At 37.7% G+C, this 21736-nt stretch overlaps 1 protein-coding gene across 1 annotated transcript in view; it reads right to left on the minus strand.

Annotated features, from left to right (window-relative positions):
* The window catches only part of ADGRL2 (adhesion G protein-coupled receptor L2), a 694457-nt gene that overhangs the window by 580380 nt on the left and 92341 nt on the right, over window positions 1-21736 (minus strand). Inside the window, exon 2 of the mRNA XM_073007173.1 lies at window positions 7014-7194. The gene's annotated coding sequence lies outside the window, so the exon portion shown is untranslated. The remainder of the gene's footprint in view (window positions 1-7013; window positions 7195-21736) is intronic.

Here is a 21736-nt window from a genome sequence, read left to right on the forward strand (position 1 = left end):
GGAGGATCAATAGTAAAAGAAACCCAGCAAATTGTAGGCTTTGCAATAAATCTAAGGTATTAGGTGGACGTAATTTAAACAGTTGTTTTTCTTTTCCCGAAGAATCAACACATAATGGGAGAAAAAAATGAGGCTCTAAAGGGATCGTGCATTCCTAAATATTTTATGGCTGTGTTAAATGCAATGTTGAGCTTTAGTTTCACTGTGAAATATTTGCTGATGATCATTTACTCGCCAACTGAAAACCCAAAAGATGCTATTTGAGGTTTTTTGTGTGGTTTCAGTCTTGGCCCTTCTGTCAGGGTTTCACTGCATGATTGTCAAGAGCAACTCTTTGCATGTGAGAAGACAGATGCTGGTGATTTAAGCAGGAAAATACACCACAGTGCTTTTACTCAGCTGATATTTAATGATTTACCATTTAATGTAGTTCATCTTTCATAACCCTGAGTTCAAACATAAGCAGCTGCTATTAGGGAGGCAATAATATTGAACTTCCCACTGACGACCTAGGAGGGCTTCTTTTGTAGCTTTAGCTACTGGACCCATCTGGCCTTTAGACCCTAAGCACGACAACTGAAGGAGAGAAACAGTTTACTTCCCATCAATAGAGTACTGGGCGGAATGTATAATTATGCCAGATAAAGATTTTCAAAACAAAACTCCTTGTGTTAACATCACTCCGCAACTTTGAAGGACAAAACAATGCTCTTTACTCATTATCAAAAGAACCCTGAGAAAACTCAGAAAACATATGAAAAATCATGCTGAGCTGAAATCAATTCAAAGGGAAGAAGTGTTCCTGGTTTCAAACCTGAAAGATAAACTTATTTTCTTACATTTTCTATTTGCTTTCATTAGTGTGGGAGCTTTCTGGTAAGGTATTTGTAAAGGCTTTTTCCCTCTAGTTTCAGAAGATATTTAGATAGATATAGATATTTAGATAGATGGATGAATAAACTACTTAAAACGAAAACAAGCCCTTCAGAAAACTAAAGTGTAAAAGACAGACATCAAACGAGATTGAAGTCTTTTGGAAGGAGGGTGGTATCCAATATGCTGATGAGAATTGGAATATTAATGTTATCAAATAGAATGCTGTAAAGGCAATTTTTCCTATCAAAATCCTTTCGTGGTTTAATAATCCATTTTCACTTTGGCATGATTGGTGAGGGATTGAAAAGCAGATTACAGGTTAGGTTGCCTCTATTTTTTTTTTTGGTTTTCTTTTCCTTTTTTTTTTGATTAAACTTCTAACATCTGTAAATTAGGATTTGCAAGGAAAAGAAAGGATTATCAACGTACAATTACAGGCCTGCTGGACAACAACTGCTGCCTAGTTATAATTATATCTAATCCCTTGACTGCTTACAGTAGGCCAAACATGTTTTTCTTTTCTAATAATATATTCCTAAAAGACAGAGAAGCCAGTAAGATCAGATGTTTCCACTGTGAGAAACATACTTAGAGGTGTTCAATCTGATGGGATTAGATGGACTAAAACCACTATGTGGGTCTCCCATCCTGCACTGTAGCATTTGTGGTTCTCAAAGCCAGGGCCAGAGTTTTCCCCAAGGAATTTTCTGATTTAAAGATCCATTTTTTGAAGCACTGCCCATAGTACAAAAGCATGCGTATTTACCTCAATGCATCATTTGAAAATACTGTCCTAGAGATATTTATGCATTTTCCAAAGTTTGATGATGCTTGGTATTTTGGATTTGTCATTTGGCAAATAAGTAGATATTTGCATAATATTTACAATTAGGCAACTACGACATTTAAAAAGATAAAGAATGGCCAGGTGCAATGGCTCCTGCCTATAATCCCAGTACTTTGGGAAGCCAAGGCAGGGAGATTACTTGAGGTCAGGAGTTCGAGACCAGCCTGGGCAACATGGTAAAACCCTGTTTCCACTAAAAGAAAGCACAGAAAATGGCCAGGCGTGGTGGTGGACACCTGTAATCACATCTACTAAGGAGGCTGAGGCAGGAGAATCGCTTGAACCCAGGAGGTGGTGGTTGTAGTGAGCTGAGATCGCGCCATTGCACTCCAGACTGGGTGACAGAGCGAGACTCTGTCTCTAAATAAATAAATAATATAAAAAAAAGATAAAGAAGACTTTCTGTACAAAGTTGCTGAATAAAGAAACAGTTCAGAAGTATAAATATGCTCCACTTTACACTTCATTATTGAAGTTATTGATAGAAAGTTCCTTCACCTACTTTTGAGCTTTAGTTCTGCTGCTTGGTCTGCTACCAGTCTAGTGCATCGCATTCCTGGATTCTTAGCCTCCTCATCATTTGTGGAAAAACCCTTTAAACTTTTATTTATTTGTAGCATCTATCAGAACTCCAGTGAGGAAATGGATACCTCAGTATAGAGAATCGTGTCAAAATTATCATGATTTCATTTAAAAAGGAATGATCAAAGTATAGATTCTGTTTTAACATGGATTTGTTTAGTTAAATCGCTACATATTTGAAATCAGATACTAATGTATCAACCTCAACAAGTTAGAAAGTTTGATTTGGAATCTTATTTATTTGTTTGCTTGTCTGTTTTTGGTTTTGGAGTTTCACTCTGTCGCCCAGGCTGGAGTGCAGTGGCCCAATCTCGGCTTACTGCAAGCTCCGGCTCCTGGGTTCAAGCCATTCTCCTGCCTCAGCCTCCCAAGTAGCTGGGACTACAGGCGCCCACCACCACGTTTGGCTATTTTTTTTTTTTTTTTTTTTCTGTATTTTTAGGAGAGACACGGTTTCACTGTGCTAGCCAGGATGGTTTTGATTTCCTGACCTCGTGATCTGCCCGCCTCAGCCTCCCAAAGTGCTGGGATTACAGGCTTGAGACACCGCGCCTGGCCTGGAACCTTATTTCAATTCTTTGTTTAGGTCTGAATACAGACAGGTGAGATTTCTATTTTCCTGTTCAAGATTTACAGGAGTTCTAATTTGAAACATGGCAGAAATGTCACCACAAAAACAGTGGAGGGTTTTTGCCACAAAGTTTTATTATAATGATTTCCCGGCTCAAGGGCATATTATCATGTGGAAGTGTATATATTTTAAAATAGTGTTGCGATTTCTTTAGCCTTTTAAAACTTTAAAAATGGGCCAGGCGCGGTGGCTCAAGCCTGTAATCCCAGCACTTTGGGAGGCCGAGACAGGCGGATCATGAGGTCAGGAGATCGAGACCATCCTGGCTAACACGGTGAAACCCCGTCTCTACTAAAAAATACAAAAAGCTAGCCAGGTGAGGTGGCGTGCGCCTGTAGTCCCAGCTACTCGGGAGGCTGAGGCAGGAGAATGGCGTGAACCCGGGAGGCGGAGCTTGCAGTGAGCTGAGATCCGGCCACTGCACTCCAGCCTGGGCGACAGAGCGAGACTCCGTCTCAAAAAAAAAAATAAATAAAATAAAATAAATAAATAAATAAATAAATAAAAATAGAACTTTAAAAATGAACATCTATTCCTTTTTGTTTGTTTTGAGTGTGTAGATATTCTGGTTCATTCCATTTTGATGAGCCCTAGAATATATTTGTAGTTGCCATTGGACACTATGTATTCAAAGTAGCTAGAATAGATTTCAGCCTTTGGAGAGCTGGATTATTCAGGTGCATGTGGTTAGAGCACTCAATGAAACTAAACATTTCACAATTGCCTATTATTATGAGTTATTTTCAAGTGAACCCCTTAAAATACATTTAAAAAAAAATAAATAAAACAAAAGTGGGTGTGATATTGTCATGCAAAGGTGCCACATTTGACTGGAGGTGGCGGTTGGGGTTAATTTAATATCAGCTGAAATCTCCTAATGCAGCTTGGGCACTACTGATATATTTTTTTAAAAAAATCACCAGATCACACTATGATAATATTCAAATTAGAAAAGATTAGAAATATATCAAATCTTCTTAAAGAAATGACCTACCAACCTTAGAAACAAGAAAACCGAGTCTGGAACTTAAATTATGAAATAACAAGTCAATGTTTCTGTGAAAGAAAGGTGGACCCTAATACAACAAGTAGAGCCTAGTAATATATTTTCTCTGTACCCTGACCTTAAATAATGTCACTGTGTTCACCACCTATGACATGGTGCCATATTACTGAAAGGACTTGTACAGAAAAATAATCCATTCCAAAAAGGTAGAAGTAAAGTATTACTAATACAAGAAGGAAAACATCACTTATATTACTATTCTCTAAAATCATATGAAAAACTCATTGTGATCTAATAAAATATTTTGAAGGAAAAATTATAAAGTATTAAAGAAAAAGCACCTTGCAGGAACTTTTGAATAATATTTTATAAAGTTAATGAACCAAAATATACATTATCATTGTAATGATTTACCGATTTAGAGTCACGTAATGGCAATCAAAGTATTTTTCTTATGATTAAAGTGTGAGTTTTTTTTTAAAAAAATCATATTTAGCATTCTTCATGTATTTCTACTCCATTTAAAGGGATAAAGAATTGTATAGTAATCTGCATGGGTCACAACAGATTTTGTTGTAATTATAAAATGTAATTCAGGAAAGTTTAAATAGTATTTTATAGAAAAACAATAAAGGAAGGTGCTTTTTGTATGTAGAATACAGCATGGCATGAAAAGAAAATTTTCTTTAAATTTTAAGGCAGTAATTCTTAAGCACCTTCTGAGAACTACGTGCCTGAGAGTTACCTGGGAAACTTGTTAGAAATGCTGCAAATTCTTGGGATCTATGCCAGGTCTACTGAGCCCAATTCTAAGATAATTAATTTCAGAACCTGTTTTACTACATACATAATCACAGATGCTTCTTAAGAATGGACAGCTTTCAGTACCGCCCTCCTAAAGGAAATATTTCACCTATCTGACTACTTGGCACCACTGACCAAATTAAAGTACACCTGTAGTATTAGGGAACTCTGAATTTGGGGAATAAAGAGAAGTTGATTATTTTCTGGTGAATTTCTACATTTAGTAGGTTATCTTCCACATGATAGGCATTCAACCAATATATATGTTAAATGAATGAATAAATGGAATTTTATCAATTATATGAAGACAAATACCATTTGGATGCAAAATGTGAATGTTAAACTAGGAAATCACAACTAAGAATATTCAAAGGAAACTGATTATTTAATCTACTACATGTATTCAATAATATTTGGAATATGAGAAGATAAACAGATAATTTAAAGTCAAGTTACAGAGGAGGTAGCATACAGGGAACAAGTTGAAGTATAACCATAAAAACTCTTAGGAAAGTCTGTTAATGTAAGAGGCAGAGATGAATGTGTTTTGTGTTTTCCTTTTCTTTTTTTTTTTTTTTTTTGCAGAAAGGTTGTTCAGGGTACATAAAGTACAGTTTTTATATTTTAAAAAAGAAGAAATATGGGGGAGAAATATATTACACTTTAAAGATCAAGAATGTAATTGTTTTTACCCTTACATATTTGTCGAAAGTACCATTACTTCTGTAATGGTACTTTAGAAAAAGGAGATACTGTTCTTCACATGTTTAGTCATGTATTCATCCGTTCAGCAGGTATTTATTGATTTCCTACTATGTGCAGGAATGCTGCCTCTGTTAGTATTTCAGGACTAGCACAGAAGGAACCACTCTCCTTTTTATTGCAGATGGTCACCCATTGAAGTCAAATGCTCTGAGTTGGGTCATACTCACAGGGAGGATTTGTAAGTGAAAGACATTAGCGTTTACAACTAATTCTTACTTTGTTGAACCAAGTTGTTACAGACTTAAAAACATGTACTCAACTGTTTACCAACCATCATTATGAACTGCTTACCAACCATCATTATGAACTGCAGTGATATTTCCCTTTCCTCTTATCATATCTTTTGTTAGGGACCCCTCTCTTCCCCACTATTTTTAAGCTGGGTGTGTCTACATCCTGCTTCTTTTGTAATAATCTTTTGAATCTCTCTAATAAATTAATGGATTAGTCTGTAACTACTGAGGCCACTACTGAGTAATTTTAACAAAGAGATTATAAAAACACACAGACACTGGTGTCTCTTAATTAAGAATGTGATGAGTAGATGAGGGTATTTGGCAATAGTTGAAATCAGCAAGTCATTAAAAATTCTTCGGTGATACTACTAATTTGTTTCTAATAGCCTTATAATTGCAAAATATAAACAAAGACAAATGTGGGTTGGATTCTATGTAAAAAGTATCAATCTTGTCTTTTCTGCTTAAAAGAGTTATAATTTCCACTTCTGGTGCAGTTGAAATAAGGAATAAAAGCTATATCCTGTGTGTTTGGTTGACAAGCTTTTAATGTTCAGGTTCCTTTTCTGAAAGGTGGCCTTCTTTTATACAATGTCTGTTGTCAGTTGGTAGCATTGTGTAGTCTAGGAGAAATCACAGAGATGCAGGTGTCTTATGAATAACCAGATGGGAAATGGAAGATGATCAAACTTCTTCCTAGACCCTATGAGTCAAATAGGAATGACAAAATATTTTCCTTTGCAACTGGGAGGACAGCGAAATTGAATTATAAAAAGTCTTGTATACAAATGACAATAATGCCTAACATAAGCCTCCTCCTTAAAGACAGGAAATCTGTTTTCTAAAGCTTTTCCCATCACCAAAATACAGCCAGAGTCTGCTATGAGACTCAGCAGCTGTTAAACAGTGCCAGAAACACTGATGAACGTCCAAGACATTTCCTTCAAGCAAAATAATATCCTCCAAAGAGCACGTTCGGAGATCTTTCACACAGACTCAGAGGGGAGAGCGCCACCTATCGTATCACGGCTGCAGTGTCCAGGGCACCTGGCCATCCTTCCAACCTCCCTTCTACCACCCGCCAGCACATCCAGTTCTGCCCCAGAGAGCTGCGGATAGTAATGTTCTGAGGTGGTCTGAAGTTCACCTAAATGTGCTCATATCACGCTCTATAATGTGAAGAAAACACACGAATTTAAATCAGTTTTTAAAACAACCAGGCCTCTCTTCTCATTTACTAGAATGGAAAAAATTCACTTTTATTACCTCGAAGATGCCAAACAGTGCCATTTTATTACTGTGGGAAGCTGGAAGTCATTTCCGAACCCTTTTGGCAAGGGTGCTATGTAGAGCATCCAGTTCAGTCCTTTAAGTGTCTTCTGAGAACCACCACACAGACTGTGATTTACTGTCTTCAGGAGTTAAAGGGAGCCTTTCTACCCTGAAACTGAAGAAAGAAAGGTGAAGTGTGTTTACCAAGCATCCCAATGAGACTTGCAAGAATATGAGACAGCACAGAGTGGGGAACCAGAGGTAAAGAATACTTTGGTAACCCATATTTTTCAGTATCTACTTTTACATTTGCTTTAAAAGATTATGTTGGCAGCCTTTAGCAGTTGTGACGATTTTTGTATATTGATCAATTGGTCTTTAGGAGACTTTGTCAGACATCTACACATAGTGGCAATAGGACTGCTTTTCCCCTTCCTCTTTGATGTTTGCAACTTAAATAGGTTTTGGTACACTTGCACAGTGAATGCAGTGCCATAGGGTAAATATGTATGTGTAAATGTATGTGTGTATATGTAGAGATGGATAATATACCACCGTGAAAAATAGTTACATAGTCTATCACATAAAAAATGACAAGCTGTCTGATAGTGCAAAAGGAAATCTAGTAAACTCCTTCTCTTGACAAAAATCAGTGAACTACTGACCTCAAGTAGAAAGACCAATCTTTATTTGCCTTTATATTTTTAAACCCTGATAAGTAATCATCCAAAACAACTCTCAGAGGAGGACATGACATTTTTTTTTTTTTCTTGTAAACAACCCGACATCTTTCATGGAGCAGTGTCTCTAGCAATTACATTCTTAATATAATATTGTATTTATAAGCTATATCATAAGGCATCCATAATGGTAGCCTACAGTTTTCATGCCTTTTTTTTTTTAAGTGAAATTAATGTTTTCTTACAATACTTTGGTTATTGATGACAAAACCATTTTTTTTCCCCTGCTCTGCCTGGTAAGTAAATATAACAAATACTCAAAGTGGATGAATTTATGACAATATTGGAAATATTATGTGGTCTGTTTCTTTTTAGGGCCAGGATGATATATCTGTTCTGAAGTAGAGGATTCCCACTTGACAGTAGGTTTAGGATTTTATGCTGCTTTCATTGCTCAATCTAGTAGGGATACTAGAGGCCAAACCTTCAAGTAGCGCCTGCTAGGCAAATGGCTGAGGGGAGTGGAGGGCTACATCCAGGGAGTCAGGAATGCAGTGCATTCAATGCAGGAACTCGAAGGTAATTAGAGGAATAAAAGTCTCCTTTACTTAAGAGGAGTGAAATCAAGCCAAAAACTTTGATATATACATAACAAAAAAGTAGGGAAAACGTCCAAGAACAAATTTATCACCAGCTTGCTGAGTCATTATTAATGGCCATTAAAAGAAAACAATAGAAAAAAGAACAGTAATTAAAAATAAGGCAGAAAAGCAACTGAATTTTTTTTTAAAGTTCTTCTTTTTAGAAATGCACCCAGGAAGCTCTCTCTATTTAAAACTGGCACACACATTGGACGGACTCATATGTTTCCTATGTGTATGTCATTTATTTTTTTATATTTCCATCCATTCGTGTATTCATCCATCAATAAATCTAGCCATCCTTCACCCAATTATCCATCTATTGCAACCAAGTATTTTTCAATTATTTTCTTTCTTCCACTTGTAAATCCAACCTGTTTTAGGTGGCTGCTACATAACAAGTAATATTACTAGTGATAGAATGACGTGGAAGATGGAGCCTCTTCCCCCCGCGAGCTTAGCATCCAAGTGGAGAGAAAGTTAAGGATATCATTACTACACTATGTGATAGATGATATGATAGCACTACACCATGAAGATAGAAAGGCTTCGAAGTTAGAGAGGTGGATCTGGGAAGGCTGACATTAAAGTTGAACTGTAGGAGAAGATGGTGAAAAGGAAAGATAATTCTAGACAAAAAGCACAGTATATGCAAAATGTGTCCTTAATTATTGGTATTCATTTATATTCACAAAATCATTTAATGAATCCTGGCTCTTACTCTGTCTACCTGATAACCTAAGGGAAATTACTCAACTTTTGTCTGCCTCGGTTTCCCTTTCTTCAACTGGAGATGGTAACTGTATATCTTATAGTGAGTATTACGTGAATTTTATGCATGAAAAATTTAAGTATATTTGGTAGAAGTAATTTCTCAATACATGTTAGGTAGGATAATATTTTTCCCTTGGTTAAAATGATCTTACTCATGATCCTTTTTGAAGAGATGCGTGAGAGCTATCAGAATTTGAGATTTACTACATTCAGAAACCAAAGAGGCTTCACCTTTCTTAAAACTTTAAAACTGTTTCCAATAGTGAGAAAAACCTCTAGAAATTCCCTCACATTCCTGAGTTCATATTCTGTCTTTGCTACCTTCTAACTTTGAGGTCTTTAGCAAGTTGCTTAATGCCTGCGCCTCAGTTTCTCATCGCAAATGCAGACACCAATATCTCCCTCATGGGGCTGCTGCAAGGATTAAATGGGATGATGTGTAAATGTGACTGGCATCACCCAAAGGTTTGTTTCATCATCCAAAACAAACAAACAAAAACAAACAAAAAAAACCTCCTTTAAATTGCTATAATGGCTAATCTAAGACTTGTGAAAAATATCTTTCCCAAAATACTTTCTATAGTTTGAGAGATGACATATAAATATTCTCATCTGCATTCATCAACTCTGGAAAATACTCTTGAATGCTATTGCTGACTTTGATACGCTGCCTTTGCATCTTTGCCAGAACTTGCTCTGGGTTGCAGCTATTCATAGAATGCCCTTGGATAATGTGATAGGTTGAATTTGAATTGCTCCTCCAATCATTTTGGAGCCAGTAATAACGGCAACTAAAATGGTCATCTGGAGAATGAACATTTTCCAGTACAATCTCTTTCTATTTTTTGTCCTTAAAATAACTCAAAAGAAGATAATATGCTGTTTGAGTAAGTAAGCGTTAAACATGCTAACATAAAATTAATTTTCTGTGTACACTTAATATATGCTTTAAAAGACCACTGATCTCAGATGGAATACAAATACAAAGTGACTTTTAAAAACTCATAAATTATAGCAAACAGATATTGCACTAGATCTTTTCTCTTTTCCTGGAATTACTTTTAATTGCAATTGTTTTAAGGCTGAGCACCACGCCCATCAGAGCACTATTACAGACTGGCTTTAAATAAATTCAACGTATCATCACGTTGCTAATACTATACAAATCTTTGGTCTCTCAAACATCTCTGCTTTTCTCCCACGTATCAATTACCCAAGACCAGGGCTTGTTAGTCTGCCTGAAGGAGTACAGAAGCTCCAGGCTGGCATAGCTTCTATTTTGTTAAAATTTTTTTCTTGCCTGCAACCTGATTTCTTCTGGTCTGACCTAATTCCTTTGATGCCTGAGGCTTGGAGGCCAGTGCTAATCTGCATCACTGATGTGTGGAGGAAAGGTAAAACAAATGGAAGAAAAGTAAAAGAAAGAAAGAATGGCACCTGGGTGAGAATGCTCTTCAAATCCAAAATAAGCATTTTGAAAGGAGGACATTTTTGTTTCACTGCATCCTTTAAAGAGGAACCTAAATTCAATGCAGGACCTAATACCAATTTCCCTTCTCTCTTAACTCTTTACTTTTTAAAGGTAGATAGTAAACCATTGTATGACTGTGACAAAAAAGAATGGCAGAATGCTAATTGTAGCATCGTAGGATAAATTCCAACGTAATAAAAATATCTGTTTATGAAAAATAAGTCACGCTTTAGATGTCATAATGATAGAAAAGGTTTGCGCTGACTTGCAAGTAAAGATCACATGACATTCTAAGCTTTGTTACTAAGCTTTGGAACGTGCTGATATTCAGAGTTTCTTAGACCTGTCCACTAAGTTATTGTTTCTCTGGGTCTGTTCCCAGTTTCTTTTTCCCTTTGGGAAGCAGGTTCTTCTTACTGCTCAAATATGCGTCCAACATCTTGTAGTCATTAATATACCAAAGGCAGGGGCTAAAGGGGCAGATTTTCAAAGTGTCTGTGCTCTCTTGATTTTGGATTACTATGAATCCTGGAGAAGTGGGAAGGTGAAATTTATCCTTTCTTGCTAACAAATTGCACACTTCTCCTTTTGAGATGTTAGAAAGTGTAATTTTGTTTGCATGGATTTACAAGAATAGGGGAGGGTGTCCATTTGTGATTTGATTAATGGAGATTCACAAAGTCACCCTTACACCTGCTCCCATGAGAAGAGATGTACTTTATTTTAAGCAAGAAAATGATCAGTAACAGTAATTGTTTTCAACACAGTAGCACGCCTTGGTACAGGGATATTTTCACTTCACAGATGTTTGAAGTCACTTGGAGCTCAGCCTCCAAGCTTGTTATTCATTTGGCATCCAAATTCATGTTTCATAGCCATGTGACTATCTTCTGTGCCAAAAATAGAAGGGATCCTCTGAATTTTAGAGCTATACCGTAGCTGCCTAACCTACACAGCTTCTGTGTTTCAGGAAATATTTGCAGATTCAAAATATGTATTTCAGTCAATTGTTTAAAACTATTTATTCAACAGATATTTAGGGCTGCTAACTGGTACAAATGTGTGTGCTTTTTGTATTCCTCCCAGAGGTAGGAAGTGTCTCCTTTATATTCTCCTTTTATTTTCACTTGTATTTTAGTAGCGGATAAACCAGTGAGCAGGAAAATGATCACTACACAGATACTGAGAAGGAAAGAAAAAGAAGAGGGGTTTGTAGTCCAGATAATTCACAACATGCAAAGCTAATAGAGTCATATCCAACAATAGATAGGACATTAGATTCTTAGGTGTGTGTGTGCTGTATTTTAACACAAGCCCCACAGTCAGCATTTTTCACACTGAAGAAAAATGTTGGCAGTTTAGCCTGAACATTGCTTCTAACAGAACTGGAAAGGCCATTTGAAAACAGTTTAAGTCCACACATCACTTCCTATTTGATCCAAAGAAATAAAAAGTCATGCATTGGTACAAATTGTTGCTACTTTATTTCATTAGCCCCTCCCATGTAAGCAAATGAACACTTAAGAGCAGAAAATCCAGCTATAATTTAGGATCCCAAACTATGCATTATGGTTTTCTTTAGCAGAGATATCAAAAATTATCTCATGTTTAGTTTATATTGTTCAATTCTGAAATCCATTATAGCTTGTGCGTTGGGCAGGTAAAGATTAATTTGCGTTTGTAAACGTGCACACCCTTGGGGGCAGTTGTATTTTATGCACGAGTGATCAAGGGTCTTTTAGCAGCAAATCTATGGAGCTGACATTTTTATGCCTTCTATTTTTTTTTTAAGTACAAGTCTAAGCACACAAACAGCAGATCCCCAATTTTAAACTGCTTGTTGAACTCATCTTTTAGTTTAATGTTATAATTAATGTGGTTTGTACGCTAACATTAGGTGTAAACTTTATATGCATATATATACAAATATTTTCCTCAGACACAAAAGTTTTTAGCAAGTACAGTAAAGAATGGTTTATTTAATTAATACAGTAACCCATTTAATAAAGGATGCTACCTACTATGTGAAGAAATAAGAATAAAATTTTTTTAAATGGGCATTCCATCTTACAGTGCATCTAGGAGAGATTGCTTATGTTTTTGCTGTAATTTGACACAATGAAAAATTACAACAAATATCTATTAGATTAGCTTGTATAAGGTTGACTCCATCAAAATTCCTTTGAATCCTATTTTATTTATACGGAATTCTGATGAGGAATGTGTGGTCCTGAATTCCTCAAGCAAGCTAGACCTAATGCTTATGATAATGATCACAGCAATTAGAAACACAATAGATGTACGTCGTCCCAAATGAGATCTGAACTCCTGATTAAAGAAAGACAGGGCCTCTTCCTTTTTCCTGTGTGTGTCTTGTGTAACAACCTCATTGTCTATAACTAATAGACAAAAATGCAATGAGGTGAGCCTGTAATACAATAGATAGTGAAACAAACAAAAAAAATTGCTTACATTTCTGCTTGCTGTGCTAACCCCTTTCTCAGATGATCTTGGCAGCTTTACCTTTTTCTAATTTTGCTAACATCTCACAAACACGAAACAGCTCCCCTTCAACCCTCTGGCTCCTCCCTCTCCCTTCTTTTCTCCTTCCCACTATTTCATTACATTTTCTTCTGTGCATACCATCAAGTCCTCTTGGACACATAATCAGATTTGTGCCAGACTATGTTTCTTGGCTTTAATGATTAGTTAGCTTTCCAGAATACACATGCTGCCTTATACATGCTTTTATTACTGACATCATGAGAATGCATCTCTCCTGTGTTTACAATTGGGTGTTCACCCTTAAATAAAAGCCATGAGATCAGGTTTAACAGAATCGTTGTTTAAGAGAATCTTTGAAAAGCAGAATAAAAACAGCTGTTATCTGCTTGAACCATTTCATTTTCTTTCATGATCTGAATGATAATGATGTGTAACAGTGGGCAGTCTCCAGCTTTCATTATACACCATACATCAGAGTCTCTTTCAGGATGGAATTGGGTCTCTGTCTCAGAGTTCCAACAGGATCTTTTTAACCTCACTTCTAACAGGTGTTGGTGTTTGAGGGAGGGGGTGAAGGGAGAATAAAACACCTTTGCTTGTTCCCCCACTGACCTCTGGATCCAGGAGGCTGGTTTTCATTGGCAATGTGGGTTTGAAAGTCAAACCAGGTCCTTGCTGAAATCTCTCTCGCCAGAAACAGATTACAAATATTTCCACATGTCAAACAAATGAACAATAGGGTGGTCCTTATTAATCAAAGCTCTTCTAAACCAAGTACAGATGGTAGCAATGAACTTCTCTTCCGTGAAGATTTCTGGAGACGGGAGGAAATATATCTCACAGAAATACACATTTCTTCCAGAGACACCAGACGAGGAATAAGGAGCTCAACCCAAATGTAACTCAAAATGAAATGAAACAGAACAATAACAAATAAATAAAAAATGTAAAACATCAGTATTCTCAATGATCCAAACCAGAAGGCTGATTGAGCTTATTTCCATTCAACACTCCCTTGTCACAAGCTGTTCCTGAGGATTCTGCAGCATTTGCCTAGAGACTGACAAGCTCAAATTGGTTTTAACCTCCAGAGTCCCCTTTTCATATCGCAGATGTTGCTGATTTGGGGGCAGAGTTGTGCTTTCCCCAAAGTCTGTGACTTCCAGGCTCTGGTGACATCTACTACTGAGAGCATAACTCCTCTCAGACAACAATGTCATTTGTTATTTTTAATTAACAGAAAAATATCAATAGCAATGGTTGAAACTGCATTGTATTCAAAACTTGAGAGTGAAGAAAGTTTGCGAAGCAATTTTATTTAAAGAACAACCCAGAGGCTGGACGGATGGCTGCATTTCTCTGACCCTAGCTGTATTACCTAAGCCTCTTGGGTGGCAAAAAACTGGGTTGAGAAATCTCCTGGGAACAAAGACTCCTTGGGACGTTCTGTACCACCAGATGTTACTATTTAGGAAGAGTGTATTTCAGATGTTTTAGCAAAATTGGTTTCACTTCTTCACTCAAGATTGGTGCTATTATGGTCACGTGTAGTCTGTCCTTCAAGGTGAAGGATCAAACGAAGCTAAGATGTCACTCAGTTCACGCCTTGTCTCAAAGCAGTGTTAAACCTAAATTGTATTTGAAAGGTGAAAATTCTATTGTGAAGCCCTTAACACAGAGGATCTGTGATTCGCACTGATAAAAAAAAAAATTCCAAGATGTAAAAACTTTACCAGAGGCCATTTCTCTCTTTAGCCTGAATCTTTCATATTGCAGCTAAGAGTGTACTTTCTCTTGGTCTGATCTCAGTAAAGAGAGCAATATTCAAAATACTTTAATATATGGTTTAAGATTTTTCAAAGTCTCTTCTCAAAGTTTTTCAAGATAATTACAGTAAAGATGGGAAATTTTTCTACTAATAGATTAAGTATGTGCCTGAAACCTCAGATTAATTATAATCTTTTTCAAGAGGACTAAAATTACATAATTTTTTATGAGGAGATAACACTTTATTGGATTTTAAAAGGAAATGAAATATTCCTTTTAAAGAATATATAGGCATTATATATAAAAACAATTCCTTTACATGTCATAATTATGATTTCATAATGACTTTTTCGGGGGAGGTGTGGAGACTGTTCAACTGATTTTAAACTTGTTGGAAAATAAAAGGCCTTATGAAAATAGTCCCTATTATTATTTTGAAAATGTGAGATATATTTTGTTCAATATATGAAATAGGATTTTTCTTTTTATTCCTTTTTTTTTTTTTTTTTTTGTCATGCAGGCTGGACTGCGGTGGTACAATCACAGCTCACTGCAGCCTCCACCTCTCGGGCTCAGGTGATCCTCCCATCCTGAGTAGCTGAGACTGCAGGTGGGCAACACCTCCATGGCTAATTTTTGAATTATTCATAGAGACTGGATCTGGTCTTGAACTCCTGGGCTCATGTAACCCTCCCACCTTTGTCTCCCAAAGTATTGGGATTACAGGCATGAGTCATCACACCTGGCCTGAAATAGTACTTTCCAATATCACATTTGGGGTATTCAGTTCTCTGAATACGTGGCAGTACATCCAATTCTAAATTAATACAGAATCATTGCCAATGACAAAAAAGACTTCATTCTTCCCATTTTTTGTGTGTGATGTTGGATAAGGGATAGTATCTCAGTGAAATTGACTTTCCCCGAGAAAGTGAAAGAAAGCACGCTGCTCCTCAGAGTGGGCATTCCTCATGCTACACTTGCATATATTACAGCACCACCATAAAATTCAGGGTAGTATATGTACTCTGTTCCATAAGCCAACATAGTAACTTCCAAGTGGAGAAGACAATGAAAGACGAATTTATGTATTAGAACCTCAACACTCTTGAGGAATACCTGAAAAATTATTCTAGAATGTCAACATAGCTTTTAGAATTTTTGCTAAAAGCCATATTTATATTCAATTCAGATATTATACAAATCTATAAATATTAAGTCATCTTGATTTGTCTACTCTTCTATTGTAATTAAATTAAAGATAAGGAGATGCCACATATCTTTTAGGTGGAATTAATAAGAATGCACATGAGAGAAAAAAAATGATAAGTTTGATGGAAGAGGAAGAGGAAGAAATTAAGGAAAAGGAAGAGGAGATCTAAATCTCCACCTGGAGAAATGTATTAGTCTGAGGAAATTTGAAATGACTATTCACCAGAATATGGATTAAAAAGTTAGCTATATTGAAAGTAATTCACATTTTAAAATGCTTACAACCTATTAAACACTTTTTTCATTGCTTTATACTTATTCAAAGTTTCTGAGTGAAGTGACTGAGAGCTTAAGTTCTGGGTTTGAATCTGAGCTTTGCCTCTTGCTAATTGTTTGCCTTGGCCCAGTAGCTTCCTTATGCCTTCATGTCCTCATATATAAAATGTGATTCAAAACTCATTAAAAAACCTTCTTCATAGGTTTATTATGAAGATAAATTGATTGAATATTGGGAAGTTCTTGGAACAGTATCTGGGACGTACTAAACACTACAAGGGTTTATTATGAAATATTCTTATTTAATTTTCACAGGAACTTTCCAAGATACAAACATTATTTTCCTTTTAAAGTAAAGATAACTGGGGCTTCAAGGTTGATTACCTTGCCTAAGATCAACAGCTAGTAGATGGTGGCAAGGGGGTTGGTATTCTGTATATCTGATTCTGGTGTCACAGCTTCACCATGCTGTAGAGTGAACTTATATTTAACTACAAGTAAGAAACTGTAATCAGATCTTCTGATAAAAATCAAAGACACCCGGGTGAGGTGGCTCAAGCCTGTAATCCCAGCACTTTGGGAGGCAGAGGTGGGTGGATCATGAGGTCAAGAGTTCGAGACAAACCTGGCCAACATGGTGAAACCCTGTCTCTACTAAAAATACAAAAATTAACTGGGTGTGGTGGTACGCGCCTGTAGTCCCACCTACTCAGGAGGCTGAGGCAGAAGAATCACTTGAATCTGGGAGGTAGAGTCTGCAGTGAGCCAAGATCATGCCACTGCACCCTGGACAACAGAGTGAGACTCTGTCTCAAAAAAAAAAAAAAAAAAAAAAAAAAAAAATCAGACATTGGCTTTACTGACTACTATCTCTCTCTGTCATCCTAGAAAGAGTGGTAGATAACTGTACAAACATAGAAACATGTACGCTGCAGAATGTATGTAAATGTGCATTTTGGCATCTCTAAATTTTAAACTCATTTTCCTAAGAGTACCCACTTATTGAGTTATTTGATAATAACACTACTTTTGATATGCCAACCTAGAGGTACCATCATTAAAGAAAAAGTGTTATGGCCAGGCACAGTGACTCATGCTTGTAATCCCAGCACTTTGGGATGTCGAAGTGGGCGGATCACCTGAGGTCAGGAGTTCGAGACCAACCTGGCCAACATTGTGAAACCCCATCTCTACTAAAAATACAAAAATTATCTGGGAGTGGTGGTGCATGCCTGTAGTCCCAGCTACTCTGGAGGTTGAGGTATGAGAATCACTTGAACCCGATAGGTGGAAGTTGCAGCGAGCTGAGATCATGCCGCTGCACTCCAGTCTGGGCAACAGAGGGAGACTCTGTATCAAAAACAACAACAACAACAAAACAAACAAACATACAAAAAAACAAGGAAAAGTGTTATGTACATTCCAATAGCTCCCCCGCTTTTTTTTTTTTTTTTCATTGTTACTATACTGGGATTAATTGTTGTTACCAAGGTTCTCATCAAGGACATCTTCCAAGATCTGTCTGAGTAAATAAAGACCTGTTGGTTAAGCTATCTCTCAACTGAGTGAACCTTTCCATTCTATACTTGTCACAGTTTTTATTACATATTTTAATAAAAAGTGGTTTGCAAAATGCGTGTCTTCTCCACTATACTGCAAGCTACGTGAATGTAATAATTATTTGTGGTTTGCTTATTCTTTTATCTCTGGCACCTAGAATGGTGTGCAGCATAAAATGAGCCAGCTGCACAGTCAATGTTTGCCTTATTAATCAACAAAACTCTCTGGCCTCTGACGGGCTGTTTGGGGGTGATGGTGGGAGTTTGAATAAAGACTGGTACACATGCATGGCATGTTGGAGGCTGTGAGAACAAGAATGCTCCGTGGACGGTGCTGTTTCAGGGTTGTTTCAGATAGAAAATATAGACACAAGATAATACTAAGAAAATGGAAGACAATAGGAAAAACAAGGTCGACTTAAGAGAAACCTGAGTTATTTTGTTTCAGAGGAGGGTAGGAAGTTCAGGGCGAGTTTTTGTTTTGTTTTGTTTTGTTTTTCACAGTAGTTGTAGCAGTTTTGAGTTGATTTGCTTTCTGAAATCTTATTAAAACAAGCTGGCTATGGTTAGAACCTATAGGCTAGAATAATGTATACCGAGAGGGTTGATGGCAGCAGTAATATCACCTTTATATGGTGGATTCTCTTGGTATATATCAAAGAATCATCACCCAGTGACCCCTGGGTGCAGGAGCTTGTATGTGATTAATCACGGAAGTACTTTCTCTGTTGAACTCTGGAGGGAAGTTTCTGTACCCAGCAGGTGAAATAACATACTAGGGAGCCTGGCAGGCAGAGTGGCATATTTCCTCCTGACCTCAATTTCCCAGCCATGGTGCTGTCTCTTTGTGCATAAGAGCACTAGGCTAAGAAAAACAGCAAGGATCCTATCAGGACCCCACAGTATAGGGAGATAGTGATCTTCTCATTGAGTCAAGTAAAGAGGCTAGATTTCCGTGGTATTTGAGAAAGCAGGAAGATAGACTAATTTGGCTACCCATTTTAAAAGAAAGTATGACAGCTGCTGAATCTTTCCTTACCAATTTATATCCATTTAGTTTACATCTCTTGGAATTGCCAAACAAATGAACAAGCAAACAATTACTAATTTTAATCCTTTAGAGAGAAATATTCTCATTCTTTTCTTCTCTATGACTGAACAAGTTACTAACTTAAAGGAGAGGAAGTTTTTAGGTATATAAACAGAATATATATATTTGGGCTTATTTTATTTTGAAGTTGAAAGTTAAAAATCGGACACACTTATGTGGGTTTTATACCTCTTAACAGGTAACCCCCTAATGCTCAGTGAATTTGAACAGGCATCTGGAAATGATGCTGCTTAGTGACTTCAGGGACAACTAAGGCATGTCCTGAGGTTGACTGCTGAAAAAAGTTTCCTGGAAATCAGGCACTCTCATAAACATGCAAAATGAGGAGGACAGAGCAAGATGGTCAACTAGAAGCTTCTAGCACTCATTTCCCCAACAAAGACAGCCAAAACAACAAGTAAACTATATTTTAATACAATAACTAAAGGACACTGCCGGCATACATTAAAGGAGCTACAGAGACCCTGGAGAGCACAGAAACTCAGCATGGCCACATAGAGAACAGAAGGAAGTACCTGGCCTCCCTCACATCTTCCCACAGCTGGAATCAATTGCAAACCCGGAGGAACTTCTCCCTACAGAGAACAGGTAAGCAAGAGTATCCCGGTTGCCCAAAGCAGCACCTTGGACCACTACAGTCTTCACCACTGGGGTCCCCTGCTTGTGTGAACTCCAGGCAGCTGAGGGAGCTGCCTGGGTATGAAGCAGCACCATGCATCCCAAAACAGTCTCATCCCTCTGTGCCTGAGCTGAAGTGGTACTGCCTCCTGGAGAAACAATACTCTGGCCACCCAGAGCACATACGTTGGCCACCACCTTCCTGGTGCCAAAGCTGAAGCAGTGCCCTGACATGAGGAAGCTACGCCTTGGCTGCCCAGAGTGGCCACAAATCCTAGCACCTAAGCTGAAGTAGCACCCTGCCTCCTAAGGAAATGGGACCTGAGCTGTTTAGAACAGCCACACTCTTGGGCCTGAGTTGAATAAGGCATATTGTTCCCTGAGGAAGTGTTGCCTTCCATGGCCGAACTGAACAGCTATGCATACTAGGGCTGAGCTGACGCAGTACCTCGCATCCCTGGGAAACAGAGCGCTGGCTTAGCTAAGACATCTCACCCTAAAGGCAAAATAACTCTAGGACTCTACTTCCTTGGAGCTGGACCCGCTTCCTAGAGTCTGAACTGCTGAGATACCCTTCTTTCTAGGGAGTGGAATCATTGCTGTGCTGCTCCCTATCTCCCGGGACCCAAAAGACAGCTGTGTCCAGCCATTCTGGGGTACTTGCTGCTGCTGCACCTGGACTAACAGAGTCTAGGATACAGCTGAGCTTCACTATTTCAGGGTCTAGAGTCACCACTATGTAGCACCTCATCCCCTGTGACCCACATTGCCACTGAGACTTATTGGCTCAGGTTCCTCAACTACAGCCATACCCTGCTCCCCAGGCCCAAACCTCCAGAGCACACTTTCTTCCCTAGAGTTAGGCCAGTACTGTTCCCAGTCTCCCAGGGGTAAAATCACAGTTACAATCCAGCTCCTAGGGCCTGAGCTTCTAGGCAGTGCCTTAGAGTCAGAGATCCTGGCTCTATGGGCAACCTACATTCATCTCTGCCACAGAGAGCAAACTTGAATCCCAAAGTCCAGGTGCTACCATAGGTTCACAGACTCTGAGTCTTGACATGGTCCCCAGAGATGTTCCTGGTGCCTGCATCTGGAACCCAGTGCTGCTGCAGCTGCTTGTAGGTCATGTCAGACTAGACAGGTGGCATACCCTAAGATAAGACTTTCCACTGGGAGGAAATGGGAACAGAAGGAACCCCCAAAGCCCTTACCACTGAGGAACTTAATCACCTATGCTACCAGCACCACTGCCACAGACTTCTATAGCCTAGACCATTGAGGCACACACAGTTATTGTTAACGTTGAATATAGCTTAAGAACATTCTGTCTACCTGGAAAAACACGACACCTTTCCCAACCAGCAACCTAAAACCTAAATGCAAGTGAATGTCATTTTCTACAAAAGCTGCTGTAGAAAGTTTGGAAGAAGTTATTGCTCCACCACATGCACAGACATCAACATCAAAACAGGGATATAGGAAACATGAAAAAGCAAGGAAATATAATACGACTAAAACCACACAACACTGTCTAGTTATAGATCCAATGAAAAGGAAACTATGAATTGCTGGAAAGGGAATTAAAGATAACAATCTTAAGGCAACTCAACAATATATAAGAAAATACAGATAGACAATTTATCAAAATCAAGAGAACAATTCATAATATGAACAAGAAATGTAGCAAAGAGATAGTTATCAAAATAACCAAACAGAAATTGTGCAGTTGAAGAATTCAATAAACAAGATAAAAAATATAGTAGAGATCTTCAGCAGCAAACTTAAGAAGAAGAATGAATCTTTGAACTTGAAGATGGGTCATGTGAAATTACTCAATCAGAAAAAAAAGGAAATAAGAAAGAAAAGTAGTGAAGAAAGCCCACAAGACGTATGCGATACCACTAAGTGAGCAACCGTTTATTAGTATTAGGGAGTTATAGAAGGAAAAGAGATGGAAAAAGTCATAGAAAACCTATTTAATAAAATTATAGCTAAAAAATCCCCAAATCTCAAGAGAGATATTGATATGGTTTGGATTTGTGTCTCCACCTAAATCTCATGTTGAATTGGAGGAGGAGCCTTGTAGGAGGTGATTGGATCATG

This window comes from Chlorocebus sabaeus, chromosome 20, assembly GCF_047675955.1.
Source record: "Chlorocebus sabaeus isolate Y175 chromosome 20, mChlSab1.0.hap1, whole genome shotgun sequence".
Taxonomy (NCBI): domain Eukaryota; kingdom Metazoa; phylum Chordata; class Mammalia; order Primates; family Cercopithecidae; genus Chlorocebus; species Chlorocebus sabaeus.